The 21700-nt window shown below is 38.1% G+C and overlaps 1 protein-coding gene across 2 annotated transcripts in view; it reads right to left on the reverse strand.

Moving 5' to 3' along the window:
* Positions 1–21700, reverse strand: part of KCND2 (potassium voltage-gated channel subfamily D member 2) — a 303297-nt gene that overhangs the window by 37957 nt on the left and 243640 nt on the right. The gene's annotated exons all lie outside the window — the stretch shown is intronic.

Here is a 21700-nt window from a genome sequence, read left to right on the forward strand (position 1 = left end):
ATTACTTTGATACTTTACTGGGTTTACTTGGCAAGGGCTTGGTAGCAGGGGGACTTCGGGGGTGGTCACTGTGAGAAGAACCCAGGAGCTTTCCCATGTTAGATAAAAGCCAGCTCTAGCAGGCTCCACAAGAGACTTGCCACTGGCCAGAGCCAAGCAAATAAGCAGTGTTGTTTGCGCCTCTATGACAGCAGATTTCAGTAAGGGGAAAAACTGATGCACCACAGCAGATGGGAGAGTGAGGAGTGAGAAGCAGCCCTGCAGACCCCAAGGTCAGTGCAGAAGGAGGGCAGGAGGTGCTCCAGGCACACAGCAGCAGTTCCCCTGCGGCCTGTGGAGAGGCCCCTGGTGGAGCAGGCTGTCCCCCTGCAGCCCATGGGTCCCACATGGAGCAGATCTCCATGCTGCAGCCCGTGGAGGAGCCCCGGTGGAGCAGGTGGATGTGGCCTGGAGGAGGCTGTGGCCCATGGAGAGCCCCCGCAGGAGCAGGCCCCGGGCCGGAGCTGCAGCCCGTGGAGAGGAGCCCACGCAGGAGCAGGGGGTCTGGGGGGAGCTGCCGCCCGTGGGGGACCCGTGCTGGAGCAGTTTGCTTCTGGGGGATGGACCCCGTGGTACGGAGCCATGTGGGAGCAGTTCTTGAAGAGCTGCTGCCTGTGGGCAGCCCCCGCAGGCTCAGTTCAGGAAGGACGGCATCCCGTGGGAGGGACCCCACGTGGCGCGGGAGCAGAGGGGGACCGTGAAGGAGTGGCGGATACAAAGGTCAGTGATTGACCGCAGCCCCCATTCCCTTGTTCCCCTGTGCCGCTTGGGGGGCGGTGGCAGAAGAGGGTGGATGGGGGGAAGGTGTTTTTAGTTTGCTTTTAATTTCTCACTGCTCTAGTCTGTTGGTAACAGGCAATAAATTATATTAATCTCTTTAGACTAAGTCCATTTTGCCCATACTGGTAATTGGTGAGGAAACTCCCTGACCTTATCGCAATCCTTTAACCCTTTTTCATTGAATTTTCTCCTCCTCTTCCTTTGAGGAGGGAGTGTGAGAGAGACGTTGTGGTGGAGATTAGCTGCCCATCAGGGTGAAACCACCATAGGTAATTATTTTATTCTATTCTCATAAAAGAGTTGAATTTCTGGAGGTCATCTACTGCATTATATCTAGCCCTTTTTACTTATCTGAGCTGTTATGCAAGAAATGCATTAGGGCTACAGGGTAGTTCTTGCTAAAGGATGTATGGCACTATTAAAAAAAAGCAAAAAAACCAACCCATCACTTTGCAATGGTGACTTCATTAAAATATTTCTGTCTTCCTTTTACAGACAATCAGTTTTGCTTTGTTGGAGTACAAATCCTGCTGTTACACAGTCATGGATGATATTTTTGGTATCCTAGTCTCTCAAGGTCTCTGGGTAGCAGTTGTGGAGTCTAATGCAATCTTTTTTATCGTTCTTCTGTAAAAAATACCCTAAAACCTTAAGTCCAGATTCTATCTGCAATATTTGAGGAAGGCAAGAACAGCTTAAGAAGAAAGAGAGGGGTATTTTCCTATCTGCAGCCAATATAGAGGCAACGTGCATGTTCTTATGTGTACTGTCAGATCTTATTCATTGAATTAGCAAGAGCAGGATTAGACCCACAATACTCTTTCAAATCACCAGGAGGTGGATTAGGGCTAAAACTACCGATTAAAGCCTGTTTTCTTCAAAAACAATCTGCACATAAATTTTCAGGATTTAAATGCAAAAGGTGTTTGAAAACACTATGAGAAACCACTTTTGAGCTTAAATTTACTAGGAGAATAGTTCCATAATGGCCAACAATTACAAGTTTCTGCAAAGACTGTTCTTTAAACTCTGGAGATGCAGTATCCTTTGACTTCCAATTTAAAAATATGTCCTATATTAATTAGAGTTTTGAAGTTAAAATGGCAGGGAACCTAAAATAGGGCTTTTTAATGAAGGCAACTTTCAAAGCAGTGAAACAGAAAGTTCTCCTGTGATACAGCCTTAAATGAACACTATAGAATAAATTCTAACCTCATTTAACCTAGGGAAGACATACTAGAATCAATGGGCCAGTATTGCAGAAAAAGGGGCAGTGAATTTAAATCTGCAAGTTAAACTCTGTCATCTGGAGTCTTTCAAAGAAGATAGAAAATAAGCTCTCTAATATTGGCGATGAGGCGAATTTATGGCGATTTATTGCTCATGCAGTGCTATTAATGTGTGCTTATAGACAGAGATGAAGGTGACATCTATGTTCCAAAAAGTGTAGCAGAGGTTACAGAGACAGGGGATCATAGAATCATAGAATCATAGAATATCCTGAGTTGGAAGGGACCCTTAAGGATCATCAAGTCCAACTCTTGATACCGCACAGGTCTACCCAAAAGTTCAGACCATGTGACTAAGTGCACAGTCCAATCTCTTCTTAAATTCAGACAGGCTCGGTGCAGTGACCACTTCCCTGGGGAGCCTGTTCCAGTGTGCAACCACCCTCTCTGTGAAGAACCCCCTCCTGATGTCGAGCCTAAATTTCCCCTGCCTCAGCTTAACCCCGTTCCCGCGGGTCCTGTCACTGGTGTTAATGGAGAAAAGGTCTCCTGCCTCTCGACACCCCCTTACGAGGAAGTTGTAGACTGATCAAGCTGAAAGGGAGAAATGGAGAAAAACCTGTATAGTAGTTAAAGTACATATTGTTGCTTATATCATTTCTGAAGATGTTGTTTTGTAATGGGAATGTTCCTTTCTGTTGTTGGAATGGTGGGACACATGTTGTATGGTTGTATAGACCTTCACCTGGATTCACCTCGCTTAGCTTTGCAAAGCTGTCTGAAAAATCTGAATTTGAGAGCTCTCAGTACATAGCTGAGCCATCTCCAAAGACTTCAAGGTAACTTATCCTTTCTCATCATCATCTGAAAGCCTAAGTGAACTCGAAAGTTTTAACTGTGGAGAGCTAAAAAACAGAAGAGAGGAATCTTGGTCCATACATCTATGTTTTAGGAAGCAATGCTCAAGATGCTTAGAGACCAATGATGGTGCTTCTTATTAGTTCTTCAGACTGCCTTTCCAGTTGTCAAGATCAAGCATATTTCTTCTCAAACGATCAGTAAACACTCAGGGAAATAAAATCAGACTTTTTCTCTGAGATGTACAGAATACTTCAGTTGTTTTTCTTATTTTTTAATTATTTGTCTGTGCTTACCTGTCAGTACATGCATACTCAAGCGCTTGTAAGCCCATGCATACTGAACACCTTTGACGAGACTTAGTCTACTAAATAATATATTTGCTTTTTATTAAAAAGTCTCAGAATTTGTGGTTGGCTTATCTAATGCCTGGTGTTAGAAATAATGCTTCCGACTTTATTTCTGGTTTACAGTTGAGGTTGACAGGTCATTTCTCTTCTAAATATGTTCTACTTTTTCTTTTTATTGCAATTTTTATTATTACTCTGCCTTAAGCAATAGAATATATACTTCAATATTTTTTGTACTTAGTCTATTAAGATACACATGCTCTTCTTACTTTCCTTTTCATTTTACATGCTCATACATTTTTATGATACTACTCTAAAGGATTATCTGTAAATCAGATCAAGTTCAAGTTTTATAATAGTATGTGCTAAATATTACAGAGAAACTGTTCAAACCTATTTAACACACCAGGCTGGATTTTTATTATTATTTATTTATTTATTTATTTATTTTTGTAAGGTATCTTATTGGGCCTTTCAAAGGTCTCTAATCTCCACTAGCCTCGGTAAAGAACCAAAACCCACACAAGGGAGCTAAATCCACTACTGGATTACTTACTGAGTCAAATAATAATAATAATAATAATAAATGAAAATCTGCAAGCTGATGTTAGCAAAGTGAACAGAAAATGATACATGTCAGTAATGTGTTGTCAAGAGAATGAAGTACTTTCTTATTATTCCTTTACTTGACAAAAATATGTTAAAAGACAATAAAACATAAAGCACAGCTTTAATTGCAGTAACAACCTGTACGCTCATCAGTGCTCAACTCAAATGATTTCCTTCAGCAAACAATATTTTTGTGAAAAGCAATGTCACTTAAACATTTGGAACAATTATTCTAGGCTGTAAAGAGTATACAATGGGATTTCTTTCATGATCTGAGATGCTAGTCTCTGTAACTGTTACTCATTTCAGAAGAACCTACAGGCAACCCCTGAGAAATGAAGAACTATGGTGTGAGCTGAAAGACACCCAATGAGGCTCCTGGAGCTCCACAATGGCATATTGTCATACCTAATAGGAATACAGAAGTGCTATCCATGTTGGTGTAAGGACATGATGCACAATGACTGCTGGGACGTGCAGGTTTTGCAAGCCAGAATGCTGCAGAAGGGGAAGGTGCAATTGACATTGGTTTGTGTGTCTCTTGGATAGAGGAACATTACAAATGCATCTTCAGTCTAGCAAATCCAAGCAGCTTTTCCACCAAGAAGTTGTATAAAATACCAAACTGGAGAGAAAGTATGGGATAAAGGGCAGACAGAGTGCTCTTCCAAACTATTCCAGTGATTTAAGGGATAAATTGGGCATGCTTCTTATACTGTTTGGGCCACAGTCACACTGTCCACCGTGGCACATAAGGTAGTGGGAACAACCCACCCATCAGCACCTGGCTGAGGAATTATAACAGGCAAAATGCATGTAGCACTGAACTCTCACTATTTTACACTATCAGTACATTGGCTGAGGAAGGAATACTAGGGTAAATGAGGGCCTGCTGCTGGATATTTGACTGAGCGATAAAAGACAAGGAAAATGAAGAGATACCCAAAGTCTTCTTTGCTGTGGCTTTTAATGTGAGAGGAAATGTCCTTCTTTGTGGAGGAGGACCTCTGTGTTCTGGTGTGCAAGCTGAACGTGATTAGGTAGTGTGTTTTTCATAACTATGTGTAGAGCTCCAGTAACAGCAGTTTAGTCATCAGGAGAAGGAAAGTTACAGTTTCTCTATATTCAGCAATCGTGACTTTGCATTTGTGTACTGATTTTGTACTTCCTGCTACAAGAGATGCATTTGTAAACTGGCAGAGGGTCACCAAGATGTCTATGGTGATGGAAAACATGCCATAAGCAGTGGCTGAGAGACCTGGGTTTGTTCAACCTGGAGATGAGAAAACTAAGGGAGGATCTAGTTATTGTCCTCAGCTCCCTAACGGAACTTTATAGATGAGGTGGAGTCAGAATTCCCACAGGCATAGGGATAAGAATTAATAGGGATAGGCTGTAAGAATGGAAATTCCACTTGTTTATGAGGAAAAAATAAAGTCACTATGAGGGTGGTCAAACAGTGGAACAGGTTGCTCAGAGGGAATGTGGAGTCTCTGTCCTTGGATACATTCAGAATTTGACAGGAAAGGGCATGAGTGATGTGAACCAGCTTCAAAGTTAGCCCTGTTTCGAGCAGGCCAGACCAGATGTCCTCCAGCAACATTTTTTCTACAATTCTATGATTGTGCAATGAACCAGCAGCTCTTTACATCACGTGGACTCTCAGCACTCTCTTTGAGCTGAAGTACCATGAGACATGCTGCCTGAACTTACTCCTTTGCATTTCTGTTTCCCTCCCTTTCCTTGACTTCTCTTGTACACTGAGTTACTGTGAGGTTTAAGGTACCTAATTCCCATAGAGAGACTGTTTTGTATTTATAGAGTGTATATGGAACACTTAAGTCCCCTAGGAATATTGCACAAATAATAATAAAAACTATTTAAGACTAAAAAAAAGTGAATTTTTGTCTTAAGTCTAAACATAGCCAGGTAGGTAACATGACCGGTTAGCATCAATATTATAACTTCACTTCTGCACAGTGTCATTATCAATTTCCCTGATCCCCACTAAATTTTGAAGAGTTACCATTTAGTAGTCAGAGACTATGGAAATACTGATTGGACTAATAACATTTCTGAATTGTTACCCTGTTTTTTTCTTGATCCAGAAAAAATTGCTTATTTTCTTAGTGAGAGTCTAACGTCAAGCAGATGATGTAATCTGATACTCAAATAAAGATTGTCTTAAAAAAAAAAAAAAAGAAAAAGGAAAAAAAAATTACTGGATTCTCCTTAATTTCATTTCTTTTTTGATTGTGGGCCTTCTTCAGCTTTGCTGTAACTCAATAAATTTTTATAATGATATTTATTTACATTGTGTGTCATAAAGGTTGATTGTATTTTTCCTAAAGAATCTCTACACTACTGGATACTGCAGGTGTCTGCAAAAAGTCTGGTCAAACTCTTTTTGAACAGTGTAGCTAGGCGTGCATTTTTCGTAAATGAGTTTGAATTTGTGCAAAGTATTAAAAGATAGCCAAGCTTGTGTCTGCAGGCTACATAAAGTCTGATAGGACTTAGGCCCAACATCACCTGAACACAGCTAAATTCTTCCTCTAATGCCCCTTTGGGCATGTATACAAATAGTTGTGTTTGTAACACCCCAACTGGCCTGCCCAGAATGTGTCCAGGCATCAATTAGAACCCAAAATATCGGGGAACCTTGTGAAGAGCCCCTGAACAAGCTCAGCTGAAAACAACGTACCCAGAACAGAGCTAACTACGTGAATTGTCACCCCATGCATTTCTGCTGCACTGGCTTCTCCCATTACCTCTCAAGGGGCTGTGGACTCCTCGTCTCCAGTAGAGTCCTGAAGCAGGAGTTTCTTCTGTACCTGAGGTAACCCAGCTCTGCATTACAGCAGCTAATGACACTATATATTGATGCTTGTAACTGTGCTCTTTTCAGTCTTGAACTGGTGTTACTGTGAGCATTCACAGAGAGAGTTCAGATGAACAAAAAAATAGGCCAGAAATTTGCTCTAGAAGAGTGGGCTAGAAGTCTGTTCAGACTCATCAGCATGACTAAAACTGTTGGCTAAATTATAGCTTGCCAAATTCTTCTGAACTGCTTGTCTCTCTGTTGCTTCCATGCTCCTGAGAACAAAGCTGAGAGATCAACACCCACATGCAGAGTGACCTCAGAGAAAATCCCTGGAGAAGTCTGAAAGAAGAACTGAAATATGATTTCTTCTGTCCAATTCAATTCACACAAAAACTAGACCTGGAAGACAAGAGAACTTCCATGGCCATTTTTCTGGGGGCTGAGGCCCGCATTATCTATATGGAAGTACTATATGGAAGTACTTCATCTGAGGATGACCACTCATCACACACACACACACAAAAAAAAAAGACCATTACCTACTCAGCTCTAAATTAACTCTCACTAAGTAGTACAGCTGCTATAAAATGTCATCTATTGATATTATCACAAATAAATCTGAAATGGTCTCCAATCCTGACTGTGAGCTATCGCTTTGCAGTTTGGCCTAAGGTCTCGATGGCGTGTAAGTTTTTTATCCTCTGCTCTGCAAACCTGCTGCCTTGGTTTTCTGTTCTGACTTCCTATTAATTCTCAACAGGAGGCTTGACTAAATTTCTAAATTTCTAAATATCAAAACCTGCCTGCTGAGAAACTCCATGCCCCGTGCTAACCATTGCCTCTGATAACATTTATGGGCCACTGAAACAATGGAACCACGCTAGGCTGGTGTGTGAGCAGCAAACAAATCTTGCAGAGGATAATGGACATTATCGTGCCCTATTCTGCACAAGATAAGAATATCCACATTACTCTAAAAGCTTTCAGAACAAAAGATAACACTTAGCTTACTTTCCTTCAATAATTTGTTTACACATGCAAGAGACATGCATTGCCCCTTATCACATAAATACGTACAAACACGAACGAATAAACAGCAACAAGCCATTTTATCTCTGGGGCTGGAAGGAAAAGAAGAGATATAGTTATTCTTCCTATTTCAGAAAAACTGAGGGACACCCAAACTCTATGAACATAAGAATCATTTAGTATCAGACAGAAACAAAAGAAAGAGAAAGAGAGAGAGAGAAAAAAAAGTAATATATACTTTACATATATCAGAGAGATTTCAGTCAGAGTTTCAAATCCCAAAATGTGTTTGCATGTCTGCCAGAAATAAATGTCTTCTTTTGGCTGATAAACTGAACTAACTTGACATGAAACCAGATACTTTTTTTTGGAAAGGAAAGCAGGGACACCAGAGTGTCATTCTGAGGAGAGTTAACTCTCACAATACCCAGTCAAATGTGTTATTTGTTGTTCAGTAAACTCATATGGCAGTCATATTTCCATTTCACTGATACTGTGTTTATTCTTATCCTTTCTTGAATTCCAAACCTTAGATATGTGAAAATCTACCCATAATGTCTATACAAGTTTCTTTCAACATGGATGGATGCTCAGGGAAAATAAGATTATGAAATAATGCAGCCTCTTTACTGCCTTGTGGCATGGAACATGTCAAAATTAATGGTTCACTCCCTCCTCTTCCCCTCCAAAAGCCATTACCAGTCAGCGATCTTTAAGGCTCAGGACTGCTCAACGCTAAGTAGACCCCAAGCTGGCACTGCACTGATCCCTTTCTCTGTGGTTCCTTTCTTCTGAGCCATTCTAGTCCAATCCATCCAGGTGCTCTCATCATCCCTTGACCACTCTCTGTTAAAAGAAGAACGTCCTATTGTTCCTTTTTAATGAATCTGTGGATGAAAAAGAGTTCATTCAGCTGCCTTTGTGAGGCGTCTCGATTCTGAAGAGAGCCAGGTCATCAGCCAGTGCTAGTCCGGTCTCTGCCAGCAAGATTTGCAGCCCAACCTGTATGCATATGCATTTGAGGAACAGGGGTCAGAGGCTATACAGCATTATACAATGAGACTTTGACTCCTTCCTCTGGCAATGGAAATGCAGTTCATGCTGGGATAACTCAATTATTTTCCTGCTTTTGCTAGAAAAAAAATGAGGAGATGAAGAAAAAAACCAAAACAAACAAAAACAAAACCCCAAAACAAACAAACAAACAAAATCCAACCCACCAAATAATAGTAGGAGTGATCTGAGATCTGATCTTTGCCCCTCAACCTCTTTATTTATTTATTTTTATTTTTTTTGGTAACTCAAGAATGCATTTGCCTGCACTTGTTTTGTCTATGGCTGAGTGTTTTCACTTTCATGCATGGTTGCCTGCCTACCTGAGCCCTGCTGAGAGCATGTTTTTCTCTGTGAAAGGAATGCATATGTTTGCCTGCCTGGTTGAACCAGAAGTTGTTTCTATAGAGAAAAAAAAACAAAAACAAGTGTTGTTGAATTACAGTCAGGCACTTCTTTCTGAAAATTGTTCTTGTAGACAACAGCTGAGGTTCAGTGAGGTGAATGCAAGGATGTGTAATGTATTTTTACTTGCCCCAGCCTGTCCAGTTTTTTATGTAAGGAGGGAGTGCAATTCCTTGCATAGAGAGAAAGGATTGTTTCACCAACCTTGGGGTTAGAAGACTTAAGCTTGTGAAGAGAGCTATGAAAGATGATGGATCCTCCCGTCATCTCAGCTGCAAATTATTCCTTTTTATGCTGGATAAAATTGATAAAAGAAAGGTGAGGTTATAGCTGCTTTCCATGGCTGCAGCTTCCCATGCCTACCTTTTATCCCCCAAAGCCTTGAATGTGGTCTGTGTCAAGGGTAATGTAAAGACTTTTTTTTTTTTTTTTTAAAGCAAAAAATATTTGTAATCCTACCATTGGAGCTGCAGTTAGAGGAGGTGTGTATTCTTTTTAGCTTTGTTTTTTTTTTTTTTTTTTTTTGCTATGTGTGGAAATAAGAAATCAAAACTTCCAGCACTCCTTCCTAAAGACTGAATAACACTTTATTTTTCATCTGCAAAACACTGCCAAGAAAGTGGAAAACAACAGGGAGAAACAACATAACCTATGCTACTGCAGAAGCTTAAATCATAGCTGAAACTAAAACTTCTCAATCACATACTTATTTCAAATGCTCTGTTCTGAGAAAAAGAAATAGAAAAATCTATGGAACTAGAAGTTACATAATATTGGAAAAAAAAATCAGATTGTACTGCCTCCTTTAAGTTCTATAGATAATGACTACAATACAAAACTAACACAAAATATGAAGTTGGTCTTGTTAAGGTCTGAAAATTTTTCTGTGATTAGAGTTGGAGTGTCAAAGAAGACAAATTGAAGGTTCTCTGTCTTTTTTTTTTTTTCTTTTTTTCTTTTTTTTCCCCTGGTATCGCTTTCTCTTTCTGTGGTCAATGAAAACTGATAACTACAGTTTTCTTCCAGGTTTATGCCCTATAACTAAAATTTCAGCTGATAATTGCTGGTCTTTTCTCCTCTTTGTTATCTTCTCTTTTTCCCTAATATACCATCGGTCTCCATACACGTTCCCTAAACTTGTTCTCTATTCCTCCCACCTTGTTCTTCATCTGTGGAATCAAAAGTGTGAAACAGATATACACTGTGCTCTGGCATTTTTCAAGTGGCCTTGGCTGGTCTTTGTTTTTTGGAAATGAAACACAGACCACCAAATTTGGATGAGTCTTCAGGATATGATAGGGCAAACCTTGCTGCTAATAAAAAAAAATCAGGTTTCCACCTTGTGGGATTCTCTAATTATTCTTCATCTACCTTTATTTGCATGTCTGCCCAGATTTCTCTCTTAATTCATTCACAGCTGGACCTTTACTACATTCTACTATGGAAATGTCTGAACTTTGTCCTGATTAAATCACAGACAGTTCTCTGAAATTATTTTCATAAGAATAAAACACTTTTCAGGTGTTAACACCAAAAGCTGTTATCACAGACCTCAATTTCTGGGCATTAAGAGAACCTAACTACTTTGCCTGGCCATGTGTTTCCTGAAGAAAGAAAGAAACACACAGTGTTTTTAGAAGAATCAGTGATCAGCAGTTCAGTTTCAGCCACAGGTGATGTGATGCCATTTACTCACACTGTATCACATTCTGGTGGCTAGTCAGACCTGCTCCTTGCCATTTCAATGTATTAATTCAATGTCTCCTTCCTATAGTAAGTTCTGATCTTCTCCTTCGTTTTTATTTCTCATATGCCCCTATTTTGCCTACTTTTTTTTTTTTTTTTTTCCCCCCAGGCATTTTAGTATTATTACATTTAGTCCTCAGCCAGCAATTTCCATGGTAAATCCAATCACCTGAGTTAAAAAGAAATAGGTTTCCCTTTGGTTGTGTGATTAAGTTATTCAGAGCATAGAGAAATTTTCTTAACTTGCACAGGGTTTTTCCTGTTTTTAGATCAACATTTTTTAACTGTAATAAAGACGTTACTTAGGAAGTGAACCACTTCTTTGCCTATGAACATTTTCCTTGAAGAAATGGCAGCTGGGACAGAAACTCCTGATTAGCATATCTCTCTGATGGTCTTTAAAATGATCTAGTAAGATCCAGACTCTCTACTGTCACCATCTAGGGAATGTGCATCTTTGAAGTATTCTTACCAACTCTTTGTGATTTTTGTTGTGAGTTGAAAAAAAAAATCCTTTTTGGTGTGGAATTTAATATTCCCCAATCTAAGTTATTTTCTAGTAATTTCTACCACTCTCTGCTAATACAGTGGAAGGAAATATAACACATTTTTCAATCCCAGAATTATAGATGTCTAAAGTCACAGCTTAGTTCTGACAAGAGAGATATTAAACACTATTGTTTTGGGTAAAGTGTTATTTTGATGAAAATGCACCTACCCTATTTATTTCTCTTTTCCTCAAAACATATTATTTTCTTTTGTCCACATCCATTTCACTTTTTTTTTTTTTTTTTTAATCTGTGAGAATAATTATCAAGCTAATTAATGTTGATATATTTGGAATGCAATTCCATAGTTCCATCTAAACAGAATATTCTGGTGTTTAGCTTGGGAATTGTAGAATGGTTTGGGTTGGAAGGGGCCTTAAAAATTCCACCCCCCCTGCCGTGGGGAGGGACACCTCCCACCAGACCAGGTTGCCCAAAGCCCCATCCAGCCTGGCCTTGAACACCTCCAGGGACGGGGCATCCACAGCTTCTCTGGGCAGCCTGTTCCTGTGCCTTACCACCAGCCAAATGAAGAATTTTCTCTGTATATCGAATCTAAACCTACCCTCTTTTAGTTTAAAGCTATTCCCCCTTGTCCTATCACTATTCTCCCTGACCAAAGTCCCTCTCCAGCTTTCCTGTAGGTCCCTTTTAGGTACTGGAAGACTGTTATAAGGTCTCCCCAGAGCCTTCTCTTCTCCAGGCTGAGCAACTCCAACTCTCTCAGCCTGTCTTTGTAGGCGAGGTGCTCCATCCCCTTGATCACCTTTGTGGCCCTCGTCTGAACTCATTCTAATACTTCCATGTCCTTCTTGGGCTGGGGGCCCTGGAGCTGCACAGTGCTCCAGATGGAGTCTCACAAGATCAGAGCAGAGTATGAGAATCGCCTCCCTTGCCCTGCTGGTCACAATTCTTTTGGTGCAGCCCAGGATATGGTTGGCTTTCTGGGCTGCAGGCACACATTGCCAGCTAATGTTGAGCTTCTCATCAACCAACACCCTCAGGTCCTTCTCCTCAGGCCTGCTCTCAATCCATTCTCCACCCAGTCTGTATTTGTGCATGAACACAATTTGATTTAACATTGATCTAACATATGAAGCAACAGCTGTCACTCTCAAGAAAAGAAGCAAAAAAAAAAAAAAAAGATATTTTAAAAAGTAGGCTTCCAAAAGTCATTTCACAGTGTACTGTCCTGTGCCAATATAACAGACTTTTCCCTCCACACCCCCAGCATCCAACATCTAGTTTCTCACATAGTCTTAAAGCTCAACCCTGGAGAACTCTTAAAGATCTTTTTCATATTCTGTGTGTACCAGATTTTAATTTTTGGAAGATATGTAGCTTTAATTTTCAGCCCATATGCTATGTTACCTGGCTTGGGAGAAGAAGGTGGAGGAAAAATCCAACAGAAATGAACACACTTATCTTTGTTAGCTTTAGTATCATATCTGCAATTTCTTTCAAGCCTCCTCCAGGTTTTGTAAATGTTCCTCTGAAATCTTCCCAGTTATTAGCATGTCATCGAGATAACAGACAACACCATTTACCCCCTGCCTTACTTAGCTCATTATTCTTTGAAACACAGCAGGTGCTTTTTCTATTCATACCTAAATAGACCCTTATGTGTGTTTGTTGTCAGGTTTTTTTTTTTTTTTTTTTTGTACTAGCTGCAAGGCCACCTGCTGGTACTCTTGGGACAAGCCCTGCTTGGTAAACTGCTCTCTGCACTTTGAAAATAAATGGTCTACAGTAGAAATTCCTTGTTGTCCAGCTGGAGCCAAAAAGTGATGGAAATTCTATATTTCTGACAAGTTCTGCTCTCCTATCCCCCCTGAAGTTCAGTTGGTGCAGCCCATTCCGTGGCATTCAGGGGAGTAAACAGACTCTGGTTCCTAGCACACCAAGCTGCATTTCCAGAAGCCTTTGCAAGGTTTATGGTACAGGTGTCCTCCTGAGAAACACAGAAATAAGTTTGTCACTCACAGATGACACTGCAGCTATACCTGTTACTAAACCATGTCTGCAATGAACTTGACTTTGGTTTGAACTTTGTTAAGCTGTTACAGAGCTGGTTAGCTACTATCCACTATAATTTAGGCTTAGAGAAACAGTTGCCCACCACTTTCAGTTAACACTCTTAAGCAATGTTAACCAAGTATATTTAAAAATTACAGTGACGGGAAGACCTACCTGTTAATCATTACTTGTCCTTACACTACGATGACACAGTGTGCAATGTACGTTCATTTTCTACTGTGCATAGACAGTGCTCACTCATCCATGGACGGTTTATTTAGTTGACAGATTAATTGTACCACAGATGCAGGGATTCTGGGGAGGCCAGCTCAGTTCTGGCACTTGTTGCTCAGTGCTGTGCAGTTGTTGCTACGTTAGTCTCACAGGGTTCACAGTGACCTGTCCAGAGAGCGTACAAAAGACCAGAGATGTCCCCAGCCTGGTCCAGCATGGGCTTGACACATGTAAATGCAACCAGACAAAATATGGCTAAAGTGTATTCACTTAGGAGGAATAAGGAGATGACTCCATTGCTGTGGCTAGAGGCCTCTTATCAGTTCAAGAAGTACTGCATGAACTTGCTAGGCAGATTCAAGAGCTCAATGCAGAGGACCTCGAATAGTTCCACAAAAATCAGCTCAATATTGACAGGAAACATTATATCTGGTTGAGAACCAGACATACCACCCTTATAAGCAAAGCTGCCTTTCTGGGATATTCTTCTTTACGGGTATTGTACAGCTTTCTCTAACACCTGTTCTGTTCCAGCCTCTGTAATCACCTACCTTTCTGGTACTGATGCTTCTTAAGTGGATACTCCGGCCTTACGCTGTCATTCCCCACGCACTTTAGTGGAGACACAGTGAGCTGGCTCAAAGAATGGACTCAGGTTCTAACATTTAATTTCCCGAGTTAGTTCAAACCAGATTACTTAGCAATTCAGTCCACAATTGCCCAAACATTTTTGCCAGCATAATGGAGGCAGTGGTGTAGAGGTGAAAAAGAAAGGCTAAAGCTGGGGTGAGAGAAGGACAACTTCTTGAGGTTGTAGTAGTGCTTTGTGCAAATTTAAAGTGCTTGCGGAATTGTGATGTTATTTCTAGACATCAAACTGATTTTAGAGTGTTTTGCAAAAAGTTATTAAAACAAGCAGTAGCAGGAAATATTTTTAGATTTGCCAAATACCAGAAAATACTTTAGCTTTCAAGCTTCAATATTTGGCTTTCAAGATAAAAGATATTGTTCTGTTAAAAAAAAAAAATAAAAAAAAATTGTAAGCTTTTAATGGTTTCATTAGAAGATCTATGATGTCTTTATCTCAATAAGCTCCAGTGTAAAATATGTCTTTAAGTACACTTTGTATTTTATAACTATGTTAGAAAAATAACTTTTGTACAGTGAAACCTTCCATACTGTTTCAGTAAAGTCTAGATCTCTTTCAAAACTTTTATTTGCATTATAGTCCCTTCAGTGCAGTTCAAACTGTTTTTTTTCTTTTTTTTTTTTTTAATTTCAAGATTCAGTCCTTTGCCAATTTTCTGTTTTGTGTTTTACTCTACACAGAGAAGTTAAGAATTAAATAATCCAGCAGTTTTTTCATAAAAACAGGTTCAGAATATAGCTTTATTTCCTTACGATGCAAGACAATTACGGGAAAGCAGGAATCTAAAATTCTTTAGCTTCTGTTGGAAGTGCCCTTCTGTGCAATTACATTCTTTGGTCCAGTGAAATCACTTAAGGAAAATTTTTCAGATCTACTCCCTGAAGTTGTTATCCTTTTGAATTCCCATATGAAGATTTTAAATACTGCTAATACTATAATTCTAAATTTTTGAAAAAACAAAACAACAACAACAACAAAACCAACTACTGGAGAAAGATTGAAGAATGTGAGAATTATAAATTCAATCTAGATCTAATTTACAGGTATAAAAACATGGAAATATTCTCATTTCTATAATATACTGATAAGAAGCCAGCAGTGGAGGGAGGAATGTAACCACCTTTCTTATGATCTTTTTCTCTGGGCTATGTTGTATAACTGCAAGCAGGAACAAGGCTATTAGTTATATTTATTAATGATAAATCTGAGTCAGTACTTCCCTACATCACTGTAAAAGAGTATGCAGTGGTGTTACGATGATATGAATCCATAGCAAAATCAGATTTACATCTTGCTTTATTATTTGAAACACTACTCCATTTGCAAATGGACCTAGACAGCTGTGATTTGGAAATGAAAGACTGGAAGAACTGAGTATCAAAGAGTTAACACCAAAGCTAAAATACACACACACATAGAGAAAACAAAAAGAGCAGACAATCAATGAAGGCTGGATGGAAGAAGAATCTTGATGAACTAGTAAGAGACGGGGTGAGTTTCATAAAATAGAAAAATGTATGTGCATGTAGAATAGAATGATAGTAAGACTGGAAGCTTGCAACATTTTACAAAGTGTTTTTTGAACCTGTGGGGTGAGTATATCTTTGAAGAAATATGATATCATCACTTGTAATGTCATACAGTCTCCTTTAGGATATGATCAAAGGAATCTGCTGTATGCCTTTGAGTTTTTAACAAAAATCTTGTCTTGGGGCAGAACCGCTTGTTAAGGAGTGGGGTTAATGTCACAGCTGAATAGTCAGGAAAGTATTCTCTCTATCATTTGTGACCTCCTGTCTATGGAGGATGAATAAAACAAGTTAGGAGAGAAAATATCCAGATACATATCACTGATTTCTCTTTCTAAAGGAAATTACCTGGAAGACTCTGAAAGCCACAAGAGGCTGCCCAAAGTATGACAGTAGATAGATGTCAGTGGTCATTATTGGATAGAATGTAGACAAAATAAAGAGGATGAATACCTATATTTACCTGAGTATAATCCTAGCGTCATTATCTTCAGCTGAAAAATCACCCACAACTTCAGGTCTTTGTAGACTTTTTAATCCAAATAGCAAACAACTGAAGCCACTGTTTCTGTCATGTTTTAACACTCTCTCCCACTGCTGAACATTTAATATATAGAGATGTTTTCAAAAGAGAGTTAGGTTATAGAGTCATTACTGACATTGTTACAAAAAATAAACTATATATGTCTACCAGTGAAGTCAGTCTGTACTTACATGCTATATGTAAGTGAAATAATACATTTATTTTAATATGACTACATTTTTTTAATTTTTTAATTTTATTTTTTATTTATTTTTTTATTTTTTTTCCCTAACATTAAAAACAATGGGGTAAATTTCGTATAATCTAAGATCTTGCCAGGCACAGAGGAGAGTGCCTGTACTACTGGCCTGTAGTTCCCTGGGTCTTCCCTTATTCCCTTTTTAAGAATGGTAGTTATATTTCCACTTTTCCAGTCACTGGGAACCTTCACTGGATTACCACAACTTCTCAAATATGATGGATAGTGGCTTAGCAACTTCATCTGCCAATTCCCTCAGGACCCTTGAATGTATTTCATCAGGTCCCATGGACTTGTGCACCTTCATTTGAGACCTTAGATGGTCTCAAACCTGATCTACAATGAGCAGTTTTTCATTCTCCTAGTCCCTGCCCAACCTTCTGTGACTTGGGCTGTGTGATTTGAGCACTTGCCGGTGAAGACTGAGGCAAAAAATATATGTGATATTTCATGTTGTACCATCTTTCTAAACTTAAATGTTTGGAAGAACTCACCTACTTTGGTTCTGGGCATTTGGAGGCCATTTTAGATAATCTTCTCCATGTACAAACAAGTAAACAAAGAAAAAAATACAATCAAAAAGCACCACATACTCTTGAAATGTTACACTACCGGCACCCTGCCCAATTGTCAGTTACACCTGCACAAGACTGGTGACATTATGAGTAGATATGAAACAAAATTAATCTTGATATTCTACTGCATCTAATTTTTGTCATCTGAAATGCAAAACCAATAGTTTCTGACTGAATAGTTTCAGACTAATTGCTTCTAGACATTTTTTCTTTTTTGAGAGGTTTCAGGTTGTGACAATTCTAAACTTCAAGAATCATTCTTATAAGTCCTTCATTATGAAACTTCAGCATCTGCGAACTAAATTGTTCATTATATTTTCAAATATTTAGAAACAAAAGGAAGAAAAGTCTGTATGTGAAATATAAAATGATCTGGTTACCAAGGCAAATATATGTATATTCACATTCCCAGGAAAAAAGTAATCCATTGATTTGGATGCATGTTTTTATTTCTTAACTTATTTGCTTTATTTTGGAACACGTCTTCCTTCCAGTAAAATAGATTGCATTCATAAACACCTAAGGAATTATTAAGTAAACAACATATTCTGGCAATATATATACATTTTTTAAATAACTGTTTTGTGAGATGTGTACAGTGCATCCCAGTATCTCTTCACTCAAAAAAAAAAAAAAAAAAAGGAAAACATTCCCTCTGAAATCTAAAGAAATCAGGGAAGTTCATTTATTTGTGCAATAACACTATAAATTTCAAAGAAAAGCACTGTGGTAAAATACAGTGAAACTGCAATTAAAACCTATGGAGAAAGCTCTTAGATAAATAAAGGAGATATTATTAGAAGTATGGCACAGAAAAGGTCAGTTGGTTCCTGTTTACTTGAAAAAATTAAAAGCCAATACATCTGATTCATGCTGGCATAGTTCCACACCATCTATGGAGCTGATGGTGGCATAATAAAGATTGGGAAGTATTACTTACTGCACACCATGTTTCTGAAAATCCATCCATAGTAACAAAAGACGTTGAACTGAAATAAATACCAGATTTTTGAAAATGTCTTTTTCTTGACTTAACTGGAAGGAAAATTAAAGTGAGTTGAAGGGTCTTACAAACACGTAGGACATCCATCTAATTATTGATATGAATTGCTTAATGAATTGAAATTGTACCAATTATAAGAATAATGCAGAGAAGAGAGACATCTTGACAAAGGCAGGAGTCCATCATTATTTTGTGTACTATGTGCTGTTCAGAATAGTACTGCTGAAACAGTCCTTAACACCTTTTCAGAAACAATCCTTGCTCTCTACTTAATAAGTACTTATTCAAAGGAAGAAGAACTCTCAAGAACAGTCAATCTGTTGCTTAGCTAGCATGACAAATTGTGCTCTCATCAGACTCATGCACTTCTAATTGCCAAAGCTAACTTGGATTGCAGAGTTAGAAATGGGAGAAGAATATGTCTGTCTCTTCTGTAAGTGCTTTTTTTTTTTTTTTTTTTAAGGCTCTTCTTCTTAATTGCCCACCCTATTCTATATTTCATTAGTTGATAAACACACTTTGTTTTTCATGCAGCTTAGTTCTCAGGCTTAAGGAAATCTAAAACATTTGCGTTATTGAGTTATAAGAGGAACACCAAGCTGCTTCCCATAGAATGAATTAGTATTCTGAATATTTAAGTAATGAAGAAGGGTATGACTTATTGCACTTGAGCCACTTATTTTATTTCCTTTCCAAGAGACTTTATAAGTCACTAAAGGATCTCTGAATAAATTGCTAAAGAATCTCTGAATAACAGTCTTGTATTTATTGCTATTTACAGATTGGGTACATGTCTTATCTTTCTTCAGGTGGGACAAAGGAGGGTACACATGTGAGTTTTACATAACTATTTTATCATTGTGATACTGGGAAAGAATTAGTGTTTGTTAGTACCCACTGCCAAAACCACAAGGACACCGTTACCTTTAACCATTTCTGAACTGAAAGTATCTGATAATTTGATGTATTCCATCAAATAACAATCAGGTGACACTGATAATTTAAAAATATTAGTATTCAGTTTACTAAAAACTGTAATATTTAAGATAAATGTTTAAGATACCTTAAGATACATTTGATATAATTAATGGCCTGTGCTCAGGTTTTACATAATTCCCCAAATCCCTGAGCTAGATGGTGTGAATACTGAAATGTAATTTAATTTAGTCTCTGAAATGCTATTTGTCCTACTGTTTTTGTAAACCTATTCAGTTTGCAAATAAATTTTAGCAACATTTTTTTTTCTTTATTCTCATCTGTTATCTGAAAGGAATACCTTAGGACACATCTATTTTTCTTCTTTTGATTTTTGTGTCCTGTCTCAAACTTTGCACATGTAGTTATTTTCTTTTTTCCTTTCTTACAGAGGTGGGAAGAGGGTCAGGCAGTGTGAAGCATTGCCAACGAAATACTAACATATAGCAACTGCTGCCTTCATGACCTACAGCAAAAGAAAGAAGCTATCCTGAAAATCGTTACATTCCTTTATGACCTTTTCAATTTGCTGAGACAAGAATGATGTTGGCATGTAGCACAGTGCCATACTGGGGTTCTTGCTATGTGGTAGGGTCTTCTGTTACTGGGACAGTTTTATCTATTGCCTCTGCTTATAGCGTTTACCTTTTGAAGATCTAAGGAAAAGGAAGATGTTAAATTATGAAAGAACCTCAGCAGATACTGAAAATACTACCAGTTTTAAAGTTTTCTCCTGGTGTAAGAATATACCACATATAAGAAGGCACTTTACTGCTGCTTACTTACTCCTGGCTTTAAATACATTGGACAATATGAAAGTTGGACATCTCTGCTTAATTTATTCTCCTGCTATGACTGAAGTCACTAGAAATCAAGCTGTACATTATTTTATATAGTGAAACAGATAGAAACAAGCAGGCTTGTTTTTGCCAAATTGGAGTTACAGGGTCCTTGGTAAGGTCAGGGCACTAATGGCATTTACAGACTCCCCTAGCCCTGGGAAGCCACCATTTGTCCCAGCATCTCAGGCCCCCTTTGCACCTCAAAACCTGATCAGACCAACATAATACTGACATAATAAACACATATATGTTACTTTTACATTCAACAGATGAAGTACTGAAAAATGGAAGGGTATGCGAAGTAATGAACAGGAAACTTCTGCAGTCATTGCACATGAAATTCTGCTGCTAGATTTTGCAGTGGTCCTATATCCTCACAAGGATAGGCTTACAAATATGTCTGTACATCCTTTGTAAAGAATGGGTAGTAAAAGCTGAAGATCTTCCATTAAACAGCAGTTTTGAAACCTTGAGCTGCTATAAAATATTTCTACAAGAAGCTGATCATGATTTGAAGAGAAATAATAGAGAAATGACTATACATGGAAGATAAAATGAAATGATACGGTACTCGTATCATCATATATTTCTGAAAAGACCACAATTTAGGAGGTGATGAAATTGGCACTGTATTTTCATTGATTTGCTGTATCTATTCAGGCTCAAAGTGGCATGTAGAAAATACTGTTTACCAAAGATTATTAACTGCTTATCTGTCATTGGTGAAGTTGGTTTGCATCCACTAGCCAAAGAGAGCATTAGAATCATTAGAGGTATTTTCATGAAGAATTGCTAGGGATTTAATTTCTTATTAATTGCTTTTAATTTATTGACTTAATTTTCCCAATTTTACCTACTAACTTAACTGATTCTAAAATATTCATTTCAAAAATAAATTCAGAGATAATTCTGAAATATAATTTTGTTTCATGTTTCTTCTCAAAACAATCATTAATAGTAGCTTTATAAATCACTTCTCCTCTTTCATGTCTAAAAATACATTCCAGTGGTTAAAATATACTCCCATGTATTGTAAGAATACTGGGAGAAACAGTTATGTGTAAAATTTATTTGAAGTATTTTAAATTCCTTCCCTGTTTCTAATGATGAAAAACTGCAGTGTTACACATTTTGACAAAGACATAGTATGAAGGATAATTACAGAATGTGTTACTACCATTCATGTGTGAAATCTTCTAGGCTGGAAAATGCATGCTCTTAGATAGTAAAAGAGACACTGTTTAAATGGATAACCTTGATGCACAGAAAAATTCAGTGCACGTCTAGTTCTTCACCAGGTATTCATCTGAGGGTGCCCCTGTGTATTGCATTGTTTTTCATTCTGTTTGGGTTTTTGCTTTTTAGCACAATGATACACTTTTAAGAAGACATACCCTAACAGTCACCTTATTGATGATAATTAATTCTTGATTCATTTATTTTTAAGTAGGTGAAGTTCAGGCAATTTTTATTATATAAGTCTGAATTTTTTGTTAAGCTGTGTATTTTAGCTTGTCAAGGAAACATTTTGCTTCATTTACTTGATGAACACTCGTGTGAATGTTTGCATGATTTAAAATATGTAAATATGTATGTGTAAAATTTATGCAGCTATGATATTTCAT

Source organism: Anser anser (genome assembly GCF_964211835.1).
Source record: "Anser anser genome assembly, chromosome: 1".
Lineage (NCBI taxonomy): Eukaryota > Metazoa > Chordata > Aves > Anseriformes > Anatidae > Anser > Anser anser.